Genomic DNA, 23,284 nt, shown 5'->3' with positions numbered 1-23,284 from the left:
TAATTGTTCTCGCCAGGGGTCTCATTCACCTTACAGTGAAACAATTTAATTGAATGTGTGTCATTATGAGGTTTCTTTTCTGTTTTGAGCCACCACACAGATGCTGAGAGATGCTGTAGTGTAGAAATCCATCTAAAACATAATTTCAATGGGCCCTGCAGCAGAACTGAGGGGCAAGTTGACCTGAAGTGTTTTTGAATGCTTGTGTACTCGAGTCTTATGTTTGAATTGTCGCTGTCCGTGGTGCTGAAACAGATGAAGTGCTGTTGTAGATCAGTGTTTCTCGATCCGGGTCCTGGAGGTGCCCAGCACTGCACATTTTGTATGTTTTTTGTTATATATACACATCTGATTAAATTCATCAGCTAATGCTCCAAGACCTAAAAAAAAGTCAATTAAAAAAAAAAAGTAAAAATCAGTAAAAGTTACCACCATTTGATAAATGTCATATTGTTTGAAAAAAGAAAATACATATCATTTTACTGTAAAATATTGTAAAATAATATAAAAAACATGATTTCAAGGGAATTTAAAAAATATATATATTTAAGACATGCATATTTTGCAGTGAAATATTGTAAAAAATTCAATTCCCTCTGTTTAGTCATGTGTTACACTGATTGTGTTCTGAGTTTGTGTCGGCATCATGTGGGCTTCCTTTGTACCAGCAGTGTTATTATATCAGTAAGTTTTGCAGTAACAAAAATATTTGAATAGCTCAAATAGGTTGGTGTGTATTAACAGTATATAAAAATCAACAACATGTTGTTAGGAACTGTAAGTGACAGTCAACCCAAAATAATATATGTAAAGCTTACAACTTCCTCACTGTATCTTTATATTGAGGTTATAAGGAGACAAGAAAGCCATTCAAAATATGTGTTGCTGGAGGCCCTTCAGGGACAGGGTTGCACATAATAGATCAATATTTCCTGATTACTGCACAGTTTGAATGTATTTAAAACACATTTTTTTCACAGATCAGTTCATTTGTAATATGCTCTATGATGTGAAATGAGTGTCAAATAAATTTTGCACTGGTGAGGGTCCTGAAGGGAAGGTGCATGGCGGTTGAGAGGTTTTGATTGTTGCGTTTGATGTGAAACAGAATCCAGGGTGTTGTTCTACAGTTTTTGATTTATTTGACTGAATTGTATGTGATGCACGAGTATCAGTCTGTGTTTCATACAAATGTGTAGTTTTTACCTTCAGGAACTATTTTTGGGCTGTTACACAACAATCATGGGGAATCGTGAGACCTAATGACCTCAGTGAGGTATAGTATCCCATATACAATTAGACATCCACCGCAAGTTTAATAAGTGGTTTTTGGCTTTCTCAAAACACAAGCCTGTCTGGATGTAGGTAATAGGGTTAAAGGCCACTCATCAAGCCATATTTCTTTTTGTAGGGTTTGTGCTCCTTGTGTGCTGGCTTAACATGCATTTTTTGAGGTATAGCTCTGTAAAATCCTTCTTTGTGAAGCATAGCTTATATGAAGCTTTGTATTATTCTGGGTCACAGAGGTGTCGATTCAATCCTGTGAGTTTTATTGAAGCCATACTTTTGTGGCATTTAGCAATTATGCTGTGAAGGCTGCCTCTGTCTGTAAGTGACAACTTTTAGCCACTATTCCATTTCACTGATGCCGTTTGTGCATGTCTGGTATATTGTTGTTATTTCTGAGATGTTCTCCTTGACATTTTAAGTCATTTGATAGCTTTGTGACAGATGCACCTGTAATTTAAGCATAGGTTATTCAGCCTCGCTGGCATTGTGTTATGTGCCTCTTGTTGCTTTGAAGACTCGCATATCGGAGTGCTAACTGTCAGATCTCCTTTATAGCTGACATACTGCAAAGTGACAATCAACCTTGTGTGTGTGACTCACCTTTGCAGTTGCATTTGAAATTGCGATTTAGGTTTTCAGCGTTAAATGACCATGTTTGTATCCATTTCAACTGTTACATGTGGGCTACAGTACATTTCATGCATATATATGTGCATGAGAGTGAATTTTTTTCTTGCTTTCGTTTTTTGACGGTATGTCTTTCTGGTAATATCAGGCATCTGTTTCTTTGTAGAGGTATTTTTTATTGCAGTCTGTCTTTTTGCAGGTGTGGAATGCCTGGAAGCGTAAATGGGGTTAATTGGCATTTCCGTTGCGTACTACTTATGTGTTCATCAGCAAAATAAACCCCCTTGGGTCCAGAGAGTGAGTTAACGAACTCTCTTAATTAGAGGAATGATGAATAATAAAGTTTTTATCATGTCTATGTGGATCTGCCGATGGAATTCTATATTTATGCATCTAGATCAAGAGACTCACGGCAATGATTATATGCAGAGATACAAAAATGAAACTTGCATTAGATAGATTGACTGATCTGATTGGTTGGAACGCACACTGAATGCTTTGTGGTTCATTATACAATCAGTTTAAACAAGGAGATGCAGCTCCGCATGTTAATTACTGCAATTGTTTGAAGTGTCCACAGTGTATTTGCCCATTGGTCAAATATTTTTGTTTGGATTCACAGATAGTTTGTGAATAAGATCATGGCCTGTAGAAGCATTTACACAGTGTCTGCTATTAATGTGCATGTAAAACGGTGTTCGGACATTCATAGGCTGAATTACATAGTATGGAGCCAGGCGACTGGAGGCGAGGGGTTGAAAGTAAGAGGGATTCGTAGCATCATCTGAAAAAGAATGTCATTTCAGATTCAGAGGCAGAAGGGCAAGTTATTACATTTTGATAGAAGTTTACGAAGTGCACCAGCATTATGTGCACCAGTTATGGCGTTATGTGGACCAGTGAATCATGCACAATAAGACCAAGAATGTGCATCAAAAAGTAAATAGCATCCATTTTGATTTTGTATTGACTTTTCGATGAAGGACATCGCTTCAGCAAACCCCATTTCATGTTGCTTCGAATTTTGGAAGTGTTCACAAGTGAAATGCCACCACCACAACCATGACCTCTCAAATATTCACCCTTCTTCAAAGTGCAAACACTGAAGCCAGCAGGTACTAGGTTCATTTGAGGTAAGGGAAAAGGGTTTTAGGAGGAAAACGTATAAAAACTCACCCCTGCACCATCTCTCTGTCTGTTTCCCTAGTTTGCAGCACTAGTTTAGCTCGGTCAAAATTGAGCCTAGGACAAAAGGTCCATTTGCCTAATTGTAATAATGTGTTTTAGAATGGTTCAAAGTGTGTTTGACTGTTTTCCCCGTCCATACTGCCTTGATGATATCAGCTGAAGTGGAAAGTAATTTCAGAAGTGCTGCAAGTTATTACATTTTGATTAAACATTACAAAGATAACTATAACAATAACTATTAGCATCCGCACCAATGGATGATAATGTTCTGTTTATTACAAGCGCGCTGCAGTTTTGTCATCTAGCCTACCACTTTTTGTTCATTAGCTGGAAAAAAATGATTCTCAAAGGGATTACAATGATATCATTCCGCTGCTTCGTTATCGTCGTAGTGTGGACTTCATTATTATAATGAATTATAACGATTATTAAAACTTTATATTATCATCCTTGGTGTGAACAGGTTTTTAGCCACTAAAATAGACACGTTCTCTCTGTCCCAAACCCTGCCTGAACAGACTTTGTAGTCAGAAAACAGCAGCACATCTTCTTCAAAGTTAAAAAAGTTTTCAAAAGCAATGTGAGAAATGACTGACAGGCAGAAAGCATCTCGAAGTCTTCTGACTGGCTAAACAAAGATTTTAACCACACTTTTTTGTAGAGGATAGGGGTGTCTGAGTGATATTTTAGGACATCTCATTCAGTGAGATCAGTCAAACAATGACATTTTATAGAAATCACTTAGAACTGCTTAAGGAAAGTAGTATTCCAAGCATAAACTTCAGCGTAGGTATTACTATAGTGACTCTCTTCCCTTATATGCAGATTTACACAGAGAGTGATTGGCCAACTCCTGCGGTTGACATGCTATGCTGACTGACAAGATAGATCACTGGAATAGGACATTTCGTGAGGCCATCCACGCTGCTTGATGGCTGACTAAAGCAAGGTGAAGAAAGGCTGAAATAACTCCCCTTAACAAGAGCTATTCAGCTAACATGGCCATTATAGTGGCGCTTCAACAGTGAAGAAAGCCTCGCTGATGGACATGTTAATTAACTTGTTCCTCACCTATTCGGTTTGAGGTTTGTAACCATTGCAGAGAGGTGCTGCGAACATTTAAATTGCTGGAGGCTTGACAGATTGAATTGCGTTATTGGTTGCTGCACATAGTCGGCAGGTAAATGCACTTCCTTGAGTGACATGCGAGTTCAGGACAATGAGCCTAGAGAGGATGAGGAACAGACAGTGGCGCGGTGAGTCCTACACCTTTGTACCTCCTTGTCCGCCCACTCTGACTCACTGATATAGACTCTAATGCCTCATCTTGATGTGCTTTCTCGTTTTCGATTTCTTGCTCTGTTCTATCACTATCAGATTGACTGATACCTCCAGGTTTGCATCTGTTCAAACTGATGTCCAACAGGGCAACCTCAACTCTGCTTATATCACTAGATGTGCTATGAGGAAGCCCTGCAGGAGAATTCAGTTGAATTTTGTTTTCCTGTTGTTCAGTGTGAGCTCTCACTCTCAGTGTGATGTTTGGAGGCTTGACACTGCCGATAAGGCTGTAAACTGCTCTCACTATCGCATCAGTGTTGAACCTGCCTGCCGCAGGGAGGAGGAGCAACTTAATGCATCAATGGCGCTTTGAAATCCGGAGGGTCAACTTCCTAAGCCCTTTCTTAGCCTTTCCCAGCGGTAATTTGTATTACGAGCTTGACACGAACACTCTATTGAGACGCTAATATGATTCATATCAATGCTCTAATCCCATCCCTTATGATCTACCTCCATCTCTATTTCCTTTTCCACTATCTCTCGCGTCCCGATTCCATTCCCCATTTCCTTCCTCTCCATGTCTTTCACCAGACCCAGCGTCTGGGATTTGTAGATAGTGACTGCAAAAAATAGTCTTTCAGAAATCTATTCCAATATGGCATATTGATTTTTTTAAAAGATGGACAGTGTGAGCACAAAAGCAGTGCTCTTTTTATTTGATATTGTTCTTGTCAAAAACAAGCAAAGTCTTTATACAAGCTTGTGAATTTTGGCTTCAGTACGAGGTTTTGGACTTTCTTTCTTTCTTTCTTTCTTTCTTTCTTTCTTTCTTTCTTTATATAGCACTGCTAAATGCAACCGAGGTTGCCCAAAGTGCTTTACATTAAAATAAAAAAGAATAAAAGTTAAAATATAAAACATAGTAACAAATCTCACACCACATATACCACATTGAGATTACCTGTTATAAGCGGTCAATGATAAATGCGCCTTGAGCAAGTTCCTGAATACTGATATAGATTTAGCAGATCTATTAGATAGAGGCAGCTCATTCCATAATCTCCGTCCCATAACAGCGAAAGCGCGATCACCTTTATGAAGGCGTTTAGTCCTTGGTACGACAAGAAGTTTTTGATTTTCTGAGCGCAATGATCTAGACCAGGGTTCACCAATCTCGGTCCTGGAGGGCCGCTGTCCTGCAGAGTTTAGCTCCAACCTCAATTAAACACACCTGAACCAGCTAATCAAGGTCTCACTAGGCATACTAGAAACTTTCAAACAGGTGTGTTGGAGCTGGTTGGAGCTAAACTCTGCAGGGACAGCGGCCCTCCAGGACCGAGATTGGTGAACCCTGATCTAGACTAAAACGACCAAAATAAGTTATAAATAGGAAATAGAAGGAAAGTAAGCACTCTATAATATTAAATTCAAAAATCAATGGCAAGGAACAGCTTTAGTGGAAGAATTGATTGGAGTCTATCAACTGTATTCAGTGCTTGGACAGTTTAAAGCGATGGAGCCGCTTCTGGTGCACAGGTCAGAGAAAGCCATTTCAGCTCAATTTTGGCTATTCTCTGAGAGTGGGAAAGAGGATGTGGTTAGGGAACTGTCCATCAGTACTCCAGCAGCGTTCTAGTAACTGCCATAGTGAGAGCACTTTGTCACATCAGGAGTTGATCAAACACAGTTCCTCTGCAGTAGCGGCCTTTGCTGTGTTTCACCTGTTTCACTTGAAATGGGTCTTGCAACTGAAGGGGTCTCCGCTTGCACTTGAAAAAGAGCTCTACCCTCACCATCACACCGGATATCAGCACATTTCCAATTGTGATATTGATTTTAAACAACAATTCAATAAACATTAAGTTAATAGGCTATTAGGTGATACACTTTAGACAAAATATTGTCTGTTTTTTCTCTATTTTGCCCAAACCTCAAGCAACACAGTTTCAGTTTGCGAATCGTTCTAATGAATGACTCGACAACTCACTCGACGACGACTCGTCCTGCTTTGTCTCTGAATGAATCAGCCATTTTGAATGAATCTTTTGACTGAATGATTCAATGACTAACTGGTTAAGACAATAATTTGCTGCCACCTATTTGCAATTTTAGTATTATTTCATTTTAGCTGAGGGATGAAGATTGAATGCTGTTTTTGTTTTCGGTCATGATTGTAACGATAGATCTGGTTAAAGAGATAGAATGCGTTTATAAATAGACTATTTAGAGTGAAATATGAGATAACATTGTAAATATAACAGAGATAAAATAATTACAGTCGCAATCTGAATGTTTCTTTGAAACCGGCCTCCGAAATTGCAAAGGCAATTTCCACTGTTCCTCTGTAGTCTACAATAACACATTTAAGACTCACACTTTAAATGCAATCACAATTCAATAACAATAAAACTACTTTTTTATATATATTTTCTGAAGAATTTGTTGTTCTTGACCATGCAAAACTCACTACCATGATGATAATGTGTTTTGAGTGCTTGCCAGAGCATTTCTAAGTGGTTACTAAAGTGTTAGTGGTGCGTGGTGCTGTTGGTGGTTGCTTTGGTATTCTTGGTGTTTTCTGTGGTTTGCCAAGACATTACTGTGTTGCTATGCAGCTAATTATGCTAACTTATTATGAATGTTTTATTATGCGGTTGCTAGGTTGTCCTGGGTGGTTGCCAAAGCATTGTCATGTTACTATGAATTTGCTAATGTGTTTTGGGTGATTGCTAAGGTGGTTGCTAGGCTGTGGTTTGAGTTGGTAAAATATTATGAATGCTTTGTGCATTGCTATGTGGCAGTGTTGGGGATTAGCTAACTACAAGTAAAGACACTACTAACTTAACTAAATTTTTCAGTAGCTTGACACTAGTTGCTTTAGAAACAGTGTAGCTTTTCCAGTAGCTAACCACTTTTTCCAGCAAGTAGTGATGTAGCGTGACCGAAAAGCTACATTCCGTTTTGCATTTTGACGAGCCTGCAATGTATTGTGCATTACCACTATCTTTGTTTCATCACGCATCTTGCGGCTATATGGTTTACTGAGAAGAGATAGTCTGATGACTATGTGCAGGGTTGATATTTTACATGAATTGACTAGTAAAGGCTACACTTGTTGGCTGTGTAATATATCCAAACCAAAGATTAAAACGCTGTCTGCGTCGAAGACATCAAACACATACAGGTAAATAATAGTCTTTTTTTAAAATTGATTAATTGTCCTGCTTTATTGCACTCTTATTTCTGATTTTATGATGACCCGTCATAGTTTAATCTGTCCCTCCACACTTTTATAATGAACCTAAAAGGTCACTATCGTTGAGTTTTGACTGAGCCATTGCTTTGGCAAAGCATCTGTCAATCGAACAGAAAACAAAATCGTGATATAGCTTAGTGCGCTTATCACACAACAAAAGTTGTGTTTCGGCGGGTTTCAGAGCGAAGAAGCGGAAGAAGCTCATTCGTGTCTCAGAGCACCTCCCTTCACAGTAAATGAGCCTCATCAGTGCATGTGCTGTGAGTTTAACGTGAATTTTTGACAACTCCTGTGTATAAGTTGCATATATTTTGTTCTTGCATTGATGTTACATTTGTAGCAATTTTGCACTATGACAGCCATATATATATTGTGAGTATTGTGTGTGTCTTTTAGGGGTGGGAATCTCTAGGCACCTCACGATTCGATTCGATTACGATTCAGAGGGTAACGATTATCGATGCATCTTTTTTTTTATTTTTTATTTTTTTTACTACATGGTACTTTTAAAGCAAAGTATTTATGACCCATAAAGAATTTACTTCCAATACTTCCTATATTAATTTTATTAATAAAACAAATGGAAGTGATTTGGCAAGTCAACTGTAAGGTTACATTTGCCAGCATTATGTCCCAACCAAAGAACCAACAGGAAAATAAATGTGTGCTTGTACTAGCAGCATACTAACAAACTTCAGCATATTCTGAATCTCTAGCATTTAATAATAGACTTCTAACCAACATCCTCCTGTTATTTCCAATGAGCAATATAATCCTTCAGACAAAAAAACATTTTTCTGTAGCAAAATCACAAACAGTTTTCGTTCAAAAATATAGAATTATGTACCATCAGCTCTCATACAAACATAATGCTTGTGGACTTACGCATATTCTAAATAATAAGTAACATACAAAGCCGCTTTTATACACAACTAAATAATAAAGAGTTATGACTTGAAATGTTTGCTGTATACCACAATCAAAAACAGCTTATACAAAAAAAGTAAATGAACATCTGCAGAGAGCACAGTCAAAATGTAACTTTTTGTGACTGGCATTGCACTGACACTGGAACTGTGGAGGGCAGTGTAACGTACGTATGACAGATCAGTTTACAGAATATTGATGTGAAAACTAAACAATACAGAAAGCAGCTCTCATACAAAAAATACTAAATGGGTCACAATGAAATTGCCAATTTTCCATACGTTAGCTTTTAACGAAGAGGGTGCCGTTCGAATTTGGCGCTCAGCCATTATGCGTCTGTTATGTGCGCGTCTCTGTTATGCGCACGCCACAGACTGTCCGCGCACTGCACGTCCGCTTTAGAGTTCCGCTTTAGAGTTCCGCTTTTTGCGTTCCGTCAATATTACGTTGTTAGAGAAATGTTTTTTTTTTTTTTTTTGAAAATCGATTTTTGACATTTGTGAATCGATTCAGAATCGTCCACGTCCGCATCGCGATGCATCTAAGAATCGATTTTTCCCCCACCCCTAGAGTCTTTGGATGTAGTTTACAAAATAAAACAATACTCTTTAAAAATCATAATTGTATTGCATTACGTAAACCCCAAATATTTTACTTAAAACATTCTTCATTAACAATTAACATTACAATTGTCATTGTAAAAAAAATTGTAGCTAGCTACTTTTTGATAGTCATTTTTTTTATAGACATTATTTTGTTGCTATCCAGTTGCTAAGGTACTGTGAAGGATTTTGTGCATTGCTGTGCAGTTTTCTATGGTGTTACTACTGTTTTGGTTGGTTGCCAAGGCATTGCCATGTTTCTATGCAGTGTTCTTGCTTTAGCATGTTGCTATTTGATTTCTTAGGGTCTTCTGGGCAATTGCTGGTTGGTTGCTTAGCTAAATGCAATTTATTATTTTCCATAGATCTCATATATCTCACAATTATCACTACATTTATTTAGATTTAAAACTTAAAATAAGAGTTTTTTTTATAATTTGCATATTAATAGCCATATTTTTGGCATCTTGGTTTGTTAAATGACCAATAGTAATAGTGATGCTTTCCTTAGCAAACACAGCTAATGACATATTACCAGGGCCCTGCTGCTTGTTTGGTGTCTTTCATTAGTATGCTTAGCCTGTGAGACACGTACTGTGGTGATGTGGTCTCTTATCAGGCCTTTACACAGGGATGCTAACGTTTGTTCAACATTATTCCTTTAAAATGGCTGATAATAGGCCTCGGTGTGCTTTGTAAAACTACGGTATGATTAATGGCCAGCTGTTGCATTGGACGTTGACTCTGTGGCCAGGTTTTTTCTAACATTATGGTTTTTAAGCTTTAGATGTGGGTGCATTTTGCAAAGATAATGGTGTTTGTGTCCTAAGCCAGATTTGCACGAGAGAGAGAGAGAGAGAGAGAGAGAGAGAGAGAGAGAGAGAGAGAGAGAGAGAGAGAGAGAGAGAGAGAGAGAGAGAGAGAGAAGCAAGCTGGCAGCTGACGGTAAACCCAAGACCAGATGGAGATAAGGAGCAGCGAGTGAGAGAGTCACTCTGTGTGTGGATCAGATTTTGCCTACATTCAAAAGTAAAGGATAGTAAAACCTGAAATGACCTGCAATGTATAGTACTGGTAAACAGCTTAAAAAACGTATCTTAATTAATATGTAAAAATGCTTAAAAGTTTACGTGATGTTTCAGGTTAGTGGTAGAAAATATTATTGTACACTACCATTCAAAAGGTTTAATTGTTTTAATGTTTCTGAAAGAAGTCTCATGCTCACCAAGGCTGCATTTATTTTATCAAAAGTACAGTAAAAACAGTAATATTGTAAAATATCCAGTTACAATTTAACATATCTGTTTTCTATTTTAATATATTTTAAAATGTTTTTTATTCTTGTGATGTGTATTATTTTTGTGCTTAATATTTTTTTGTGGAATGCGTGATACATTCTTTTTCATCATCCATCATTGGATTTTTTGATGAGCAGAAAGTTCAAAAGAACAATATTTATTTGAAATAGAAATCTTTTGTAACATTATAAATGTCTTTACTGTCACTTTTGATTAATGCGCCCTTGCTGAATAAAAGTATTAATTTCTTAAAGAAAAGTAAAGAAAAATTAAACTGTAGGGTAGCTCAATATTAAACCAACAGAAGTCAATGGAAAGTCTTATTTTTATAGAAAAAAATGTGTGTGCATGAAAGGGGGAATAACTGACAGGTTTGGACAAGCTTATACAAAAGGGGCACTTTAAACACTGCTGACTAAAACTTTTTGCTTTATTTTTCTATGGCTTTTCACTCATGTATTTACCAACCGTGAAGTTAGAGGATATAGATTGTTGCAGCAACATCATAGGTACTTCGTTGTCTGAATGAACGTACTATTTAATCGTTTCAATAGTTGGCTCAAATGACTGTGGGTGTGATAGACCGGCTGAAGATAAGAAAAGGAGGAAGTGAGGGAGGAGGTGACTAAGCTAATAAATCCAGCACTAAACAAATCAGCCGCTGAGCTAATAGGAAGATTTATTAGTCTGGTTTAAGTGCTAAACACAACACTGCAAATATAAGCTCTGCAGCCATTTTCAGTGTTTAGAAACAACAGAACCAAACTACAATTTGCAAGTTTTTACAAATCAATGCAGATGAACTTCTAGTTTTATGTTACTGATGTTCTTTGCACATCTATTTGTGGTATCCTTGAGCGTATCAGTGTGTACCATTTACCGGCCTTGGACATGACAAAAGTTGAAAAATTGAATAGACATTCGTAAGCTGTTCTTTATTGTGTTAACATGTCATGTATAAATGTTTTAGTTTTGTGGGTGTACTTTTAAACATGTTTATATTTGAGCATTTATGTTATTCCAGTTTCCCAGAACACATATTTTAGTCATATCTGTCAGGTTGTAGGAACATTTCACGCTTTATATCCCAAAAAAAGCCCACATGTGCTTCTGTCAAGCTGCTGCCTGGGTTTTGCTTTAATCGTCTGAAGGGAATTCATTTAAGACCGCATTTGGTGCACTCTCCAAATTCTTATTATCATTGGCTAGAGGCCTAATTTGACCCAGAATGCATTAGACCTAGTTTGCTGTTTGCTTTGAGTGTGTACTTTTCCCCCTTATCACAGGTTTTGTTGTTGGATCGTGTTTGTGTACACGTAAATGTGTCACCATAAGGTCTCTGCATGCCACCGTTCTCTCCAATCCACATAACGGCATGCATTTGAGTGGCGCCCGCTCTTCATTTTCATCGCACACAATAGCCCTAATGGCATAGCAGTGGTGTTTAAAACCAACTGGAGCTGCTGTGTTCATGCCTTTGTGTGCATCTGTGCACTTTCTGCTGCAGCATTATGAATACGGTGCTGCCCGCCCAAAGCCTCTCTGGCCCTCAAGGGATCAAGCTGAGGTACAATTCATTTCAGGGGGCCTTTTAAATCCCAGTGGTGGAGGAGATAGAGTCTTCCTCACATTTGGCCTCAGGTCTTTTAACTTAGGCAGCAGGGGCTCCAGCGGATTGTGGAGTTCCTTCAAAAGGCCTCCTTGAAGGACTTGCCACCTGCTGAAGAGAGAAGTGAAGAGGACTGTTGCTTTTATTCGGACTCACTCGACTTGAGGAAGGATTGGTGGAGGGAACAGTAGGGTCGGGGATGAGGGACTTCATGTATGACCAGAACCTCTGTTTTAACCAGGTTGATCCAGGTAACTTAAAACTCTCAAAGACAGGTCAAGGAGAGCAAATCTGTCGATGTTAATATGATACTTTTACTTTTCATAAAGCCTTGGTTGTCCAACTCTGCTTGTGGAGTTCCATTTTCCTGCAGATTTTAGTTCAAACTTACCCCATCACAGTTGCCTGGAGGTTGACCTGGAACCAATAACCCAGGCTGCATCCAAAATCGCATACTTCATACTTAAAGTAGGTGAAAACAGTGTGTGAAATGAGTAGTATGTCTGAATAATAAAACAGTAGGTGAAACATACTGTACACAAATGGCCTACTACTTTCACCGAGATTCTGAAGTGCGCGTCCAGTGGACACTTTACTATCCCATGAGGCCACAGGGGAGTATTTTTGAATGGCAGTGAAACGAAGCTACTGACACTGATACGTCCCACGACAATGACAACATGATGTAGTGTAGTATGTCCGGATTACAGTCATGCTACACACATTTATACTAAATAGAACATAGTTTTTCAAAGTAGTTACGTATTCAAATGAAGTACCTCAGTTTTCAGAAGTATGCGATTCCGGACACATCCCTTGACATCCACCTGTTTCAGGTGTGTTTAATTAGGATTGAAGCTGAACTAGGTAGGATAGTAGCCCTTTAGGAGCAAGATTGGATACCCCTGAATTAAACGGTCAATTTGTTTGCTGCTGCGCCTTTAAGAAATTCCTCCTTCGCATGTGAAATAAGCAATAGTGCTTCTGCCGAGCTGTGGGTTAGCTGTCAAGTACAATATAGTTTTTGACTCCCCCATCCCACCCTCTTTGCAAAGCATGCATCATTGTGACAGGATCATAAAACAATCTGAGCCAAAATGTGCCGTTCAAACTGTAAAGGTCAGATTGAAACTATCTTGTTAAAAGTAAACTTTGGCAGCTCTTTCCTAATGTTAACGTCCTTCAGGAGGATATGCACAATATTTGACGGACTTGGGAGTTGGGATGTAGTGGAATATTGTCATAAGTCTGTATGTGAGGGTTCAGGGTTCAGTCTGTATGTGATTCAAGGCAACCCAAGCTGACAAACGCTTGTTTGTCAAGCTATTGTACCAACACACTCTCATTGCAATTCTTAACTATTTTATGTTTTGGCGAATTGGTGGGAAAATCGTATGAATTTGTATAATCTCATTCGTATATTTTCATACGATCTGCTTACGCCCCACAGACGGTTAGGATTGGGGTGGACCTTCATGCTTAGTGTTTTTTTGTTTTTTAAATTATACATTTTTATACAAATAAAAACGGACAAATTCAGACAAAATCACCAACTCGTAAAATATGTATATATAAGTATATTATGTTTTCTCATGAGATCAGGTTGCATTGTACATACAACAAGAGAACTCCAGTAAACCTTCATACGATAGACCTCGGGGCTTGAGCACCTACAGGAATGGCAGAGATATTCCTCATTAATCAAAAAAATCAATTACAAGATTGGTGGATCTCACATAGGGTCACAGCAAGTCATAATACACACAATGCGTCATTAGAATTTAACATTGTAATTAAAACAAAAACTTCAATTAACACCGGCATCCTCTTCCATTAGTAGCAGTGCTGCTACGTTTTCAAATTATAAGTCATCGTCATTGTCAAGTAATGAATTCAACTTAACCAGGTGTACACTGCAGCCTGCACATTTAAATGAAGTCACTGCCATTCTTTTCTCTGCAAATATCCTTTCTTTCTATGCAAATTAGGCTCATTATAGAATGTGCCTGATTCACAAACATCAGCACTATTTTCCTGTAAATGTGGCTTTTTGGAAGGTATGTTTGAGTAAATTTTCTTGTAATCATGGCAGCAGTAATTGTAAGGTTGTTGTTTTTTTACACATCCTGTGTAAAAAACTCCTGCAGTGAAAAACTTTACCATTCAGCCATTGTCTGGGTGCATTTCTTTGCGTAGGGCACAATTGTCCGGTGCAAACTGCGATCAGGCCTAATTTTGTGGGTGTGTTTGTGGCATCACATCATTTGCATAATTCCTTCAGTAAATCGGATGGCAACACAATGCAGCACATGCAAATAAACAATGCTATCAGTGGGCGCAGTTTTTCACAGTTTCACATTCTTAATTCCCCCGTGACTCGTCGCTCTTTTCCATGCAATCACAATGAATGGAGGTTTTTAGGTTTCAAAAAGGACACAAAAGCACCATAAAAGTATTATAAAAGTGGCCTTTACGACTTGTGTGCTGTAGTCCAAGTTTTCTGAAGCCATACGATAGCTTTGTGTGAGAAACATACTGAAATTTAAGCCATTCACTACATCTGCTTAGTAAAGAATAGTCTCTTGCATAGACATCTTTGAAAGTCTAATCCAGTTTGCAGCTTTTTCTGGCCAAGAACCGCCTACTTAGAGAGGAAGACACCGCCTGACAGAATGACAGATGGACTTTGTGATCAGAAATGTTATCTATCCACAAGTACTGATTGTTTGACATGCATCACTTAGAAAACAAATAGTTATATACCATTCTGTAGATGTCTAGATTATTGACTAATTTAGGGTTTAAATAAAATATCAGCCATAAAGATGTGATGCCTCTAATGGCAAATTGATTGTTTTCCCCCCTAAACGACTTAGCACCTTCTGAATCTTAACACAACTCTGTATCCAAATGGCCTAAAATTTGTGTGCATTTACTCCCAGAAATGGTGTAGATACAAGCTAATCAGATTTAGTGTTGTGTGCAGTATTCATCGGAAAATCATTGAGTGGACTGTGGGTGTGCCGTCTGAGGCTGAGACTAAATGAAGAATAACCAAAATGACCATCTGTTCATCACATCCATTCTACTACAGAATTAACATTTTACTGCCAACCTAGACATTCTTCTGATGCAAAGAACTCTTGCATGATGAACACTTCATCTAGGCCTTTTTAAGGCAACATTTTATCCTTCATTGATAATTTAATCCCAGAATGCATTGTGATTAGCTCATTGAAAAAAAACATTCAAGACGGAGGACAAATAGAGAAAGATGTTGACTAATGTACTGTACACATTTCTAAATAAAAAAAATTCCTATCCATTATTTGTGTGTTATACATGTTTATGCTTAGTAGAGCAATGGTTCATTAGCTTAGCAACATGCTGACCCCAGACACTATAGAGGGAAGAACACTGAGCACCCCTTACAAAAAGAAGTTTATTCAAGTGTGCTATTGGTATAGTGCTTTTAAACTAAAAATAAGAAAATACTTTGTCTACTTTTTATGTACTTCTAATTAAGAAATGTACTTTATGTATTGCACTTTAAGTATACTTGACTTATCAGACTTATAAGTATTAGGCCTATACTTGTATTCAATCTTTTGATCAAGATATACTTAAAGTATAATTAAGTAAATTTGGCTTGTAGTTGTGTTTACTCTTTTGATTGAGTCCTATTTCACATAGTTTTACATACTGTCATATAAACTTACATCACAAACTGTTATAGAAATTTACATTGTTTGAAAATATTGATTTATAAAGAAAACAGATGTTCCTAATTATAAGTATCTGAAATGTTGTATAGGCTAGTCCACTCCCACTCGAGTGTGTATACATAGGAACTGACTTCATATCTACTTTACAAAAATAACAAAAAATGCTGGCGGGGAAAGAGTTAACATTAATCTTGAACAAAAAAAACAAAAACATTATGCAACACTTAATTTTAGCATTTACTCTCCCTTTCGAGTGCCATAGCAATGCAAAATAAATTTAAGTTCCTCTAAAACTAAAAGAAACAAGTTTATTAAACTCAAAATAATGAAGGTTACAGGTTACTTAAAATGTATAATCAAGTACTTTACATGTTTTAGTATGTTTGTCAACACATCAGAATAAGTGTAATTCTTTAAAGTGCGACAAAAGATTATTAAAACGTAATGGTTTAAAATGTTTTTTAAAGTCATTTTTTTTTATTTGACATTATTACAAAGTAGACTTACAGTCATGATCCTAAAAAGGGCCTAGTGACTTCACGTGTCGAGTTACTGCATATGTTGAGCGTTCAGTCAAGTCAGTCACAAAGCTAATGTAAATGCCAGTTAGAATAGCGTTAGAATAGGCAGCCAACAGCACTCTAGATTGTGTTTTCTATGCATGGTAGCACAATAAAGAAACTCTTGTGTGCAGTTATTGTAGAATAAATGACTTACCAGAAATGTCAGAAGGAAAGCAGGGAACTGTCACGCCCCTGTGTTAATATGTGTGTGGTGTCATGAAGCTTCAGGCTTTAGTCTTTTATGAGACACTCTGTCAATAAGCTGTCTGTTACACCTCACACTCATGCCTTATGGCATTGATTGAGGATTTACAGCTCTGCATCTTCTCTCTCTCTCTTTCTCTTTGCTGCCGGTGGCCTGCGTCTCTGATCCATGTAGGCGTGTATCACAGCATGGGTTTGCATGTGTCTTGTTGCGTTTCACTCGTGCGACTCAATGGGAGTCAGTGTATGTTTGTGTCTCGCTGTTTCCTAGAGTGTCTTTGTGCTTCATGGCTTTCCAATCAAGTTTTTTCCTTTTTGTTTTTTGGCACTGTGTGAGTTGCTTTGAATATATACTTTCAATTTTATGATGACTCAGTCAGGAGGTTTCTAAAAATAAGCCTATATGCTATACGTTTGTGATAGTATAATTACTTTACATACTTTCATTATATATTCTATACAGAAAACAAATGGCAATGGCAAGGGGAGCTCAAAGAAATGAGCAGTGGATCTGAAATTTATGACGATCAGATGCCTTGAGCAAATGTTAGACGTTCATAAGGTTAAGCATCCTTTACTAATTTAGAGCAATGTATTGAATATGATAAAACATTTCTTAGGTTTTGATGCTTGGAACGTAATATGCATAATCAGCAAGAATCTTCGTACTGATTCAAGGTGTATTATGATGGCCTTTTTTGTTTTGGTGATTGTCTATCCTGTGGACATGCATAACCAAACTTGTTAAATTTAGTTAGTGTGAAAGTCAACCAGCATTGTCTTCTTGATTAAATTTAATTTCATTTTAATTTCTTTCTTTTTTTTGTACTTTTAACTTAAACATATTTTATTTTAGCTTTATTTCAATTAACAAACATAACAATAACAACTCTGGAACCAATGGCCTTTGGCATCATTGATGTCAAACCTATTACAACACATCCATATATTTGAATATGGCCTTTTTTTATGACTTTATGATCCTTTTTTATTTATTGTTTTACATTTTATGGAGCTTGGCAGCTCTGGTCACTATTTTCTTTCATTCTATGTAAAGATCAGTGTGAACACTGAAAAATATCTCCTTTTGTGCTTCGTGGAAGAAAATAAAGTATTTTTTATGACATGAGAGTGAGTACATGATGACAGATTTTAGGGTGAAATATACCTTAAGAAACCTGATGAGACTAGCAACCAGTGGCGTAACTTTGTTTTAAAAAGTGGGTGGGACAGGGGCGTTGCTAACACAATGCTAAATCATAAATCAGATGTATGTACAATAACATTACGATGTCCAGCAATCGATTTAAATAGTACATTGGGATTAATTCGTCGTTTAATGAGGTCTAATATATGTTGTTAGTGGTGAGAATTTTCACGTGAATAAATACATAGATCTGACTATTTTAAGCCTGTATTTAAATGGTCAAGTGGCAGAACTTTTGCCAAGTGTGTCAGAGGTTCTGGGTTCTAATCCGCACTCGTATAGGGTTTTTTTTTTCTCATCCAAACCTATTATGTTTATCAGTGGTTGTATATCAGGCAGGGACACGTTTGTGTGCATTTTGTTTTGTAATTTCACCGGAACGAATAGAGAGTCTCCACAACGGATTGAAGCGTGCGTCCGAGTGAAGACTGTGCGCGAGCCACAAGAGAACACAGTATCCGCGCTAGGGTTGTGCCGATAGACGATAGTATCGTGTATCGACGATAGACAGAGATATCGCCGATGGCAGATGCCTTTGCCGATATCAATACGATAATTGGCTCGTTTTTCCATTAATGTATTAAATCATTATTATTATTATTATTATTATTATGAAGCTAGTATAGTTATTAAATTAATTAGGAACTACAATTATATTTGCCTTGCCTAAATTCATAACGACATCACCACATAACCACACTTGCGCCATATCACGCGCGTATGAGGACTCCTCAAAGAAAATGTTTTTAAAACAGACAAAACAAAAACTACATCCCACAACGAAATTTCATTGCAAGGTGATCCATTCACAAATTGTCAAGAGTGCTTTAACAGACGCATAATTTTTATACAGAGCCTAGATGAAGACGCGGCATCGTTGTTCGTCAGTATTTTGTTTCCATAGCACATTAACAAAATATTTAATGACACGAATAACACTAAAAACAATACAATTACAAAATATTAATTATAATAATAATATCAATAAAATGATATAGGCCGCCTAGGCCTAATAAAGTATTTAGTTCACGAAGCATCTGTGAAACTCTGCCATCTGTGAAAATCACAAGCAACTTCAAACTTGTTTAACAAGAAATATTCTTCTAATTTTTTCGCTGTCAATAATGTAAGTCCACAAGAGAAATATTCAGCCAGTAAATTAAGATAGTTGCTGTAGCCTACCGTTATCCACCGTCGACTCTGAGAGAACGTGCTGTTAATGCAGCGAAAGCTCAGTCCGTTTCTGCTTTCGTTTTCAGGGATTGAGCGCGTTTACATGCACGTTATTAACTCGATTATGCCGAATAAACTGACAATGCATGTGGTCATGTAAACGGATTAACCGGTTTTCCTTTATCAGAGTCAAGTCATAAGTTTAAGTCGGCGTATAACCGATCGACTTTTAGATTTTTGCCTCTGATTTCTCCTGGCATTTAAAACACCTGCGTTATTGAAGTGCGGTGCGCATGAAGTGCATCCAGACAGAGAGAGCACTGGTAGGAGGACATATATCGCAGACTCCGACTCTTTCTTGAATCAAGAAATTAAAACGTGTTCACATCTCGTCAAACAGTCAAAATGCTGCAGATCTGTAAAGGCATGAGAGGATAATGTGTGTTCGTAAATTTCCCGCTGACATGTTGAAATACTCCGAGTCAGATACAAGAATGATTAGGATCTTTTTTACCTCACTATACCAGGAAATAACCTGATTTAGCCTATTAATAAACACTCCACCTTTGCTAGCAAAATAGAAAAAAGATTCTCATTTAAAACGAAGTAATAAAACAAGCAAATAGATGAGTAAATAAGCAAGTTAATAATCAAATAAGTAAGCCCCGCCCCCTCACGATAATATCGTGTATCGCCGATCTCACAGGCTGACGATAGGACGATATGAAAATGGAGCATATCGCGCAACCCTAATCCGCGCCACTGATTGCAGCGGCAACGAGCACTTTGATCACTTGATTTAAAAAACAACACATTTCAGCGCTAGATCGCCTCTTATTTAACATAAATTAATGTTATTTAACTAAATTAATGCTCTGCTAGTTAACTGGAGATGTTTTATTTATTTGTATTGTAACATTCGTGCCACGAGATGTTTCAAAAGTGGTGGGGACATGTCCCACCCGTCCCACCCGCAAATTACGCCTATGCTAGCAACCCATGCTGGGGACCAGCATCTGATACCTAACATTCACTGGTGTTGTATTATGCTGGTCTTTTCAGCAGGCACATTCAGTATGGCATGTCTCTGTTTAGTTAAATCTTATTTAGGTATTTTTAATGAGTATTTACCAGTGCATTTGTTTTTGTGTGATTATAGTGAAGTTGTGAGGTCATCACAGTCTATTTGCGCATGTGCTATAGATCCAGGTCCAAGATGGAGAGTCCAGGGCGGATGAATACAGCAGCAAAGCTTCTCTCTCACCCCATAATTATTGACTGTGTTATGTGCTGTGGATTATTGGCTTCACGTTCTGCCAGCTTGAATTACATCCCTCAACGTCTGGTCACGTACTCCACCAGCCGAGCTTCCAAACTCAGACATCTCCTGTGATTTTGGAGGAATTAGAATTGACATCTTTGAACTTCCTTTTGAATCCTGCAGATTTAGGCGTATTAACAGAGGAGGAAGTTGGCTTACGCCGAGATGTGTCATGGTAGAATAAAGAGTTTACCTCACTTCGGACACCTTCCATTTGATTTTTACTAAATGAAAATGACTATGCATAGCAGAATTCCCTTGGAGAATGTGTGTCCTTTGTTAAGAGATGTGCACACACTTACTGTCTAATAGTCTGTGATCCTCCCACCCAGATTTACATCAGTCAGGTTGTCAGGCATTCATCGCCCTTATCAGTTAGCAGACAGGTCGATGTCGAGGAGGTCAGTGATGGTTTTTCATCATTCAGTGTGCATTTCACAGGAAGTGACAGTAGAGTGTGCGGTAGCAACACTGGGGAGCAATTGTCGCAAATTACAGTAACTAATATCCTAATATCCTTTTCCAAAGGGGTCGTCTCCAAGAGGGGCAATTGATGGCCCCCTATTTGTTTTATTGGAGACCTTTGGACTCTAGAAAGTATAAGTGGTGCATTCTAAGGTAGTAATCATAATTACTATTGGTCATGGGTGAAAAAAAATGTTCTCCTCGCCCACAGACGATTTTAAAGATTCCATTGGTCATGCCAATCACAGTGCTGATTGCCTATAATGCTATAACAAATACTAACCTCTTACCCTAACCTTAATGTCGTTGTAGTGTGGGTAGCACATCCTGATAGATAGCATTGTTTGTCGTGATCAGATGCCTCCATGATATTTCTGAACTCTGAACTGAATCCATCAAGTCTGACCTTTTCTTGAAAGGTGACTGTGTGATTGAGTTGACCAATCAAATCAGCTGTGGGCCTTTATTAGCTAGGAGAAATTCATAATTTGCATTGGTGCCCGTGACCCGGATAGGAGTGAGGTCTAGGGGGGGTGAGTGTAACAGAAGCCAGCTTGTTAGAGCTGTGCACGTAAATCTCTCTCCCCTGACCTCAAGCAAATGAGGCTAGAGGCTCCAATCTTTAGCATAGTTGTTAGCCTCCCGCCTCCATGTCAGTTGATGCTCGTTCGAATCCGACTCAAAGCTGTGTGAGTAGGACCAATTACACTTACATTGATGAAAAGACCCAAACCATAACAAAAACAAACATCTTAAATCAGCCAAACCTGGTTTGCTGGTCTCCCAGCCGGGTCAGGCTAGTCTGTTGGCTGATTTCCGAGGGGTTATGGGCACTTTTCTGCTATTTTCTGCTATTATTTTTCGGGACCTGCAAACAAAAACAAACCAGCCTTTTTCAGCAAGTTATGTAGATATCAAAATATCATAGAGACCTAAAGGACCAGGTGCACTCTCTCATGGTTGAGCACATAAGCCTTTCAGAGTATACTCTACTCTACACTAGTAGACCTTTGTTTTCAAGCACTGAATTCACTCGCTGTATGCAGACTGTTTGTGAACGGTCACCGTGATTTTGCCAAGTAAGATCCTGGAACAACATTCCGGTCCGAAAATTTAGTCCTAACCCTATCCTTATGCCTAAACATAACACTACCCATAAGTTATCCCTAAAATCAAAAGGAAATGATAGGTGAATAAGAATGGTGTAGAAGCACCTAACCCTGGTTGTAAGCCTAAACTTGACATCCCTCATATCTGATTGGTTGATTGGAATGTTTTTCCAGGATCAACAAAGATGTTGATCTAGGGACATGTTGTACTTGGTAAAAATCACCTTTGTTCTCCGTTTAGGGAGATCAGTAGACTGTGCTGATGATGAAAATTTTGTCACGCGGACTGTCGGCTAGCCAAAGTGGAACACAAACAAAGGAAATATAGTATACTCCGGGTTTAAGGTGGGGTCTTTTAACTTGGACCACTAAGCAACCACCAATCACCCAAAATGTTCAAGAAACCAGCTAAAACCCCTTAGTAACCACATAGCAATTTGCTAAAAATACTAAAAAACACATTAATCCAGCTAGTTAGAGCAAGTGCCTTGTGTTTGTCTCCTTATATCTAAAGTCATTCTGTGTTTGTATTAATATTCCTTGATTATGGTTATGCTTGTTGGAATGTGTTTTTATATGTTTTATGGATTTTTGCCATCAACCTGCCAGGGACTACAGATGAAAAATAGCCTGTATGGCTAAATCTGGCACATTTACATGATGGACTTGAGTGCTCATGTTGATTAATGTGCATTGTCCCTTTAAAAATAAATAAATTCAAATTCAAAATTCAAATCCAATCATAACTGACTAATTAGAATGTCCATTGCAGAATGCAAAAAAATACCTTTAGGAGTGCAGTACTATTCACTAGGGCAGTACTATTAAAGGCACATCTTTGCACATTATAAAAACGCTCATAGTAATAGTACTACAGTTAGGTACTGCTATGCTCATTTTAGCAGTATATAAGGTACAAAGTTGTTCTTTTATGGGTGCTTCCCAAGTGATAAGCTATTGTACCCCCAAAAGGTTAAATTACACTGTAAACCCTGCTCATTTTAGGTCCTCGTTCCATGTTAATTTACATGCTTATGCTATTTCTATGCTGGGTAATATTAGCTGCCCTGGTGCAAACTGCTAATCCACACATTCACGCTAGATTAGGTGCTGATAAGACACTGCAGTGAAACCATCGAGTTCACTCATCACCTCTGCAGTCAGATGGGTAAGAGGGTTCGTTTACAGAGGCTTGGTGAAGACAGCGTGTCACCGGGGGTTACAACATCAAGAAAGTCTGACAGCAGTCAAAGAGCAAACGGAAGGAGGGTATATGAATGGTTGCCTGGCAACAGAATTAGGCAGTTTTCAGCTTTGGTTTCCAGTCAAAAAGAAACGTGCTTTGCTTTCACTGTCCATACAGAGATTGTCACCTGTCATTTACCAAGTGAATGTGCTTAAATGTGTGTGTGCCAGGGCTGTATCCAACATAAACACTG

The 23,284-nt window shown here is 38.0% G+C and overlaps 1 protein-coding gene across 2 annotated transcripts in view; it reads left to right on the top strand.

The window, feature by feature from the left end:
- The window catches only part of gabbr1b (gamma-aminobutyric acid (GABA) B receptor, 1b), a 120,361-nt gene that overhangs the window by 4,927 nt on the left and 92,150 nt on the right, over positions 1 to 23,284 (top strand). The gene's annotated exons all lie outside the window — the stretch shown is intronic.

Source organism: Abramis brama (assembly GCF_963993115.1).
Source record: "Abramis brama genome assembly, chromosome: 12".
Taxonomy (NCBI): Eukaryota; Metazoa; Chordata; class Actinopteri; order Cypriniformes; family Leuciscidae; genus Abramis; species Abramis brama.
This window is presented reverse-complemented; position numbering and strand designations above follow the sequence as displayed.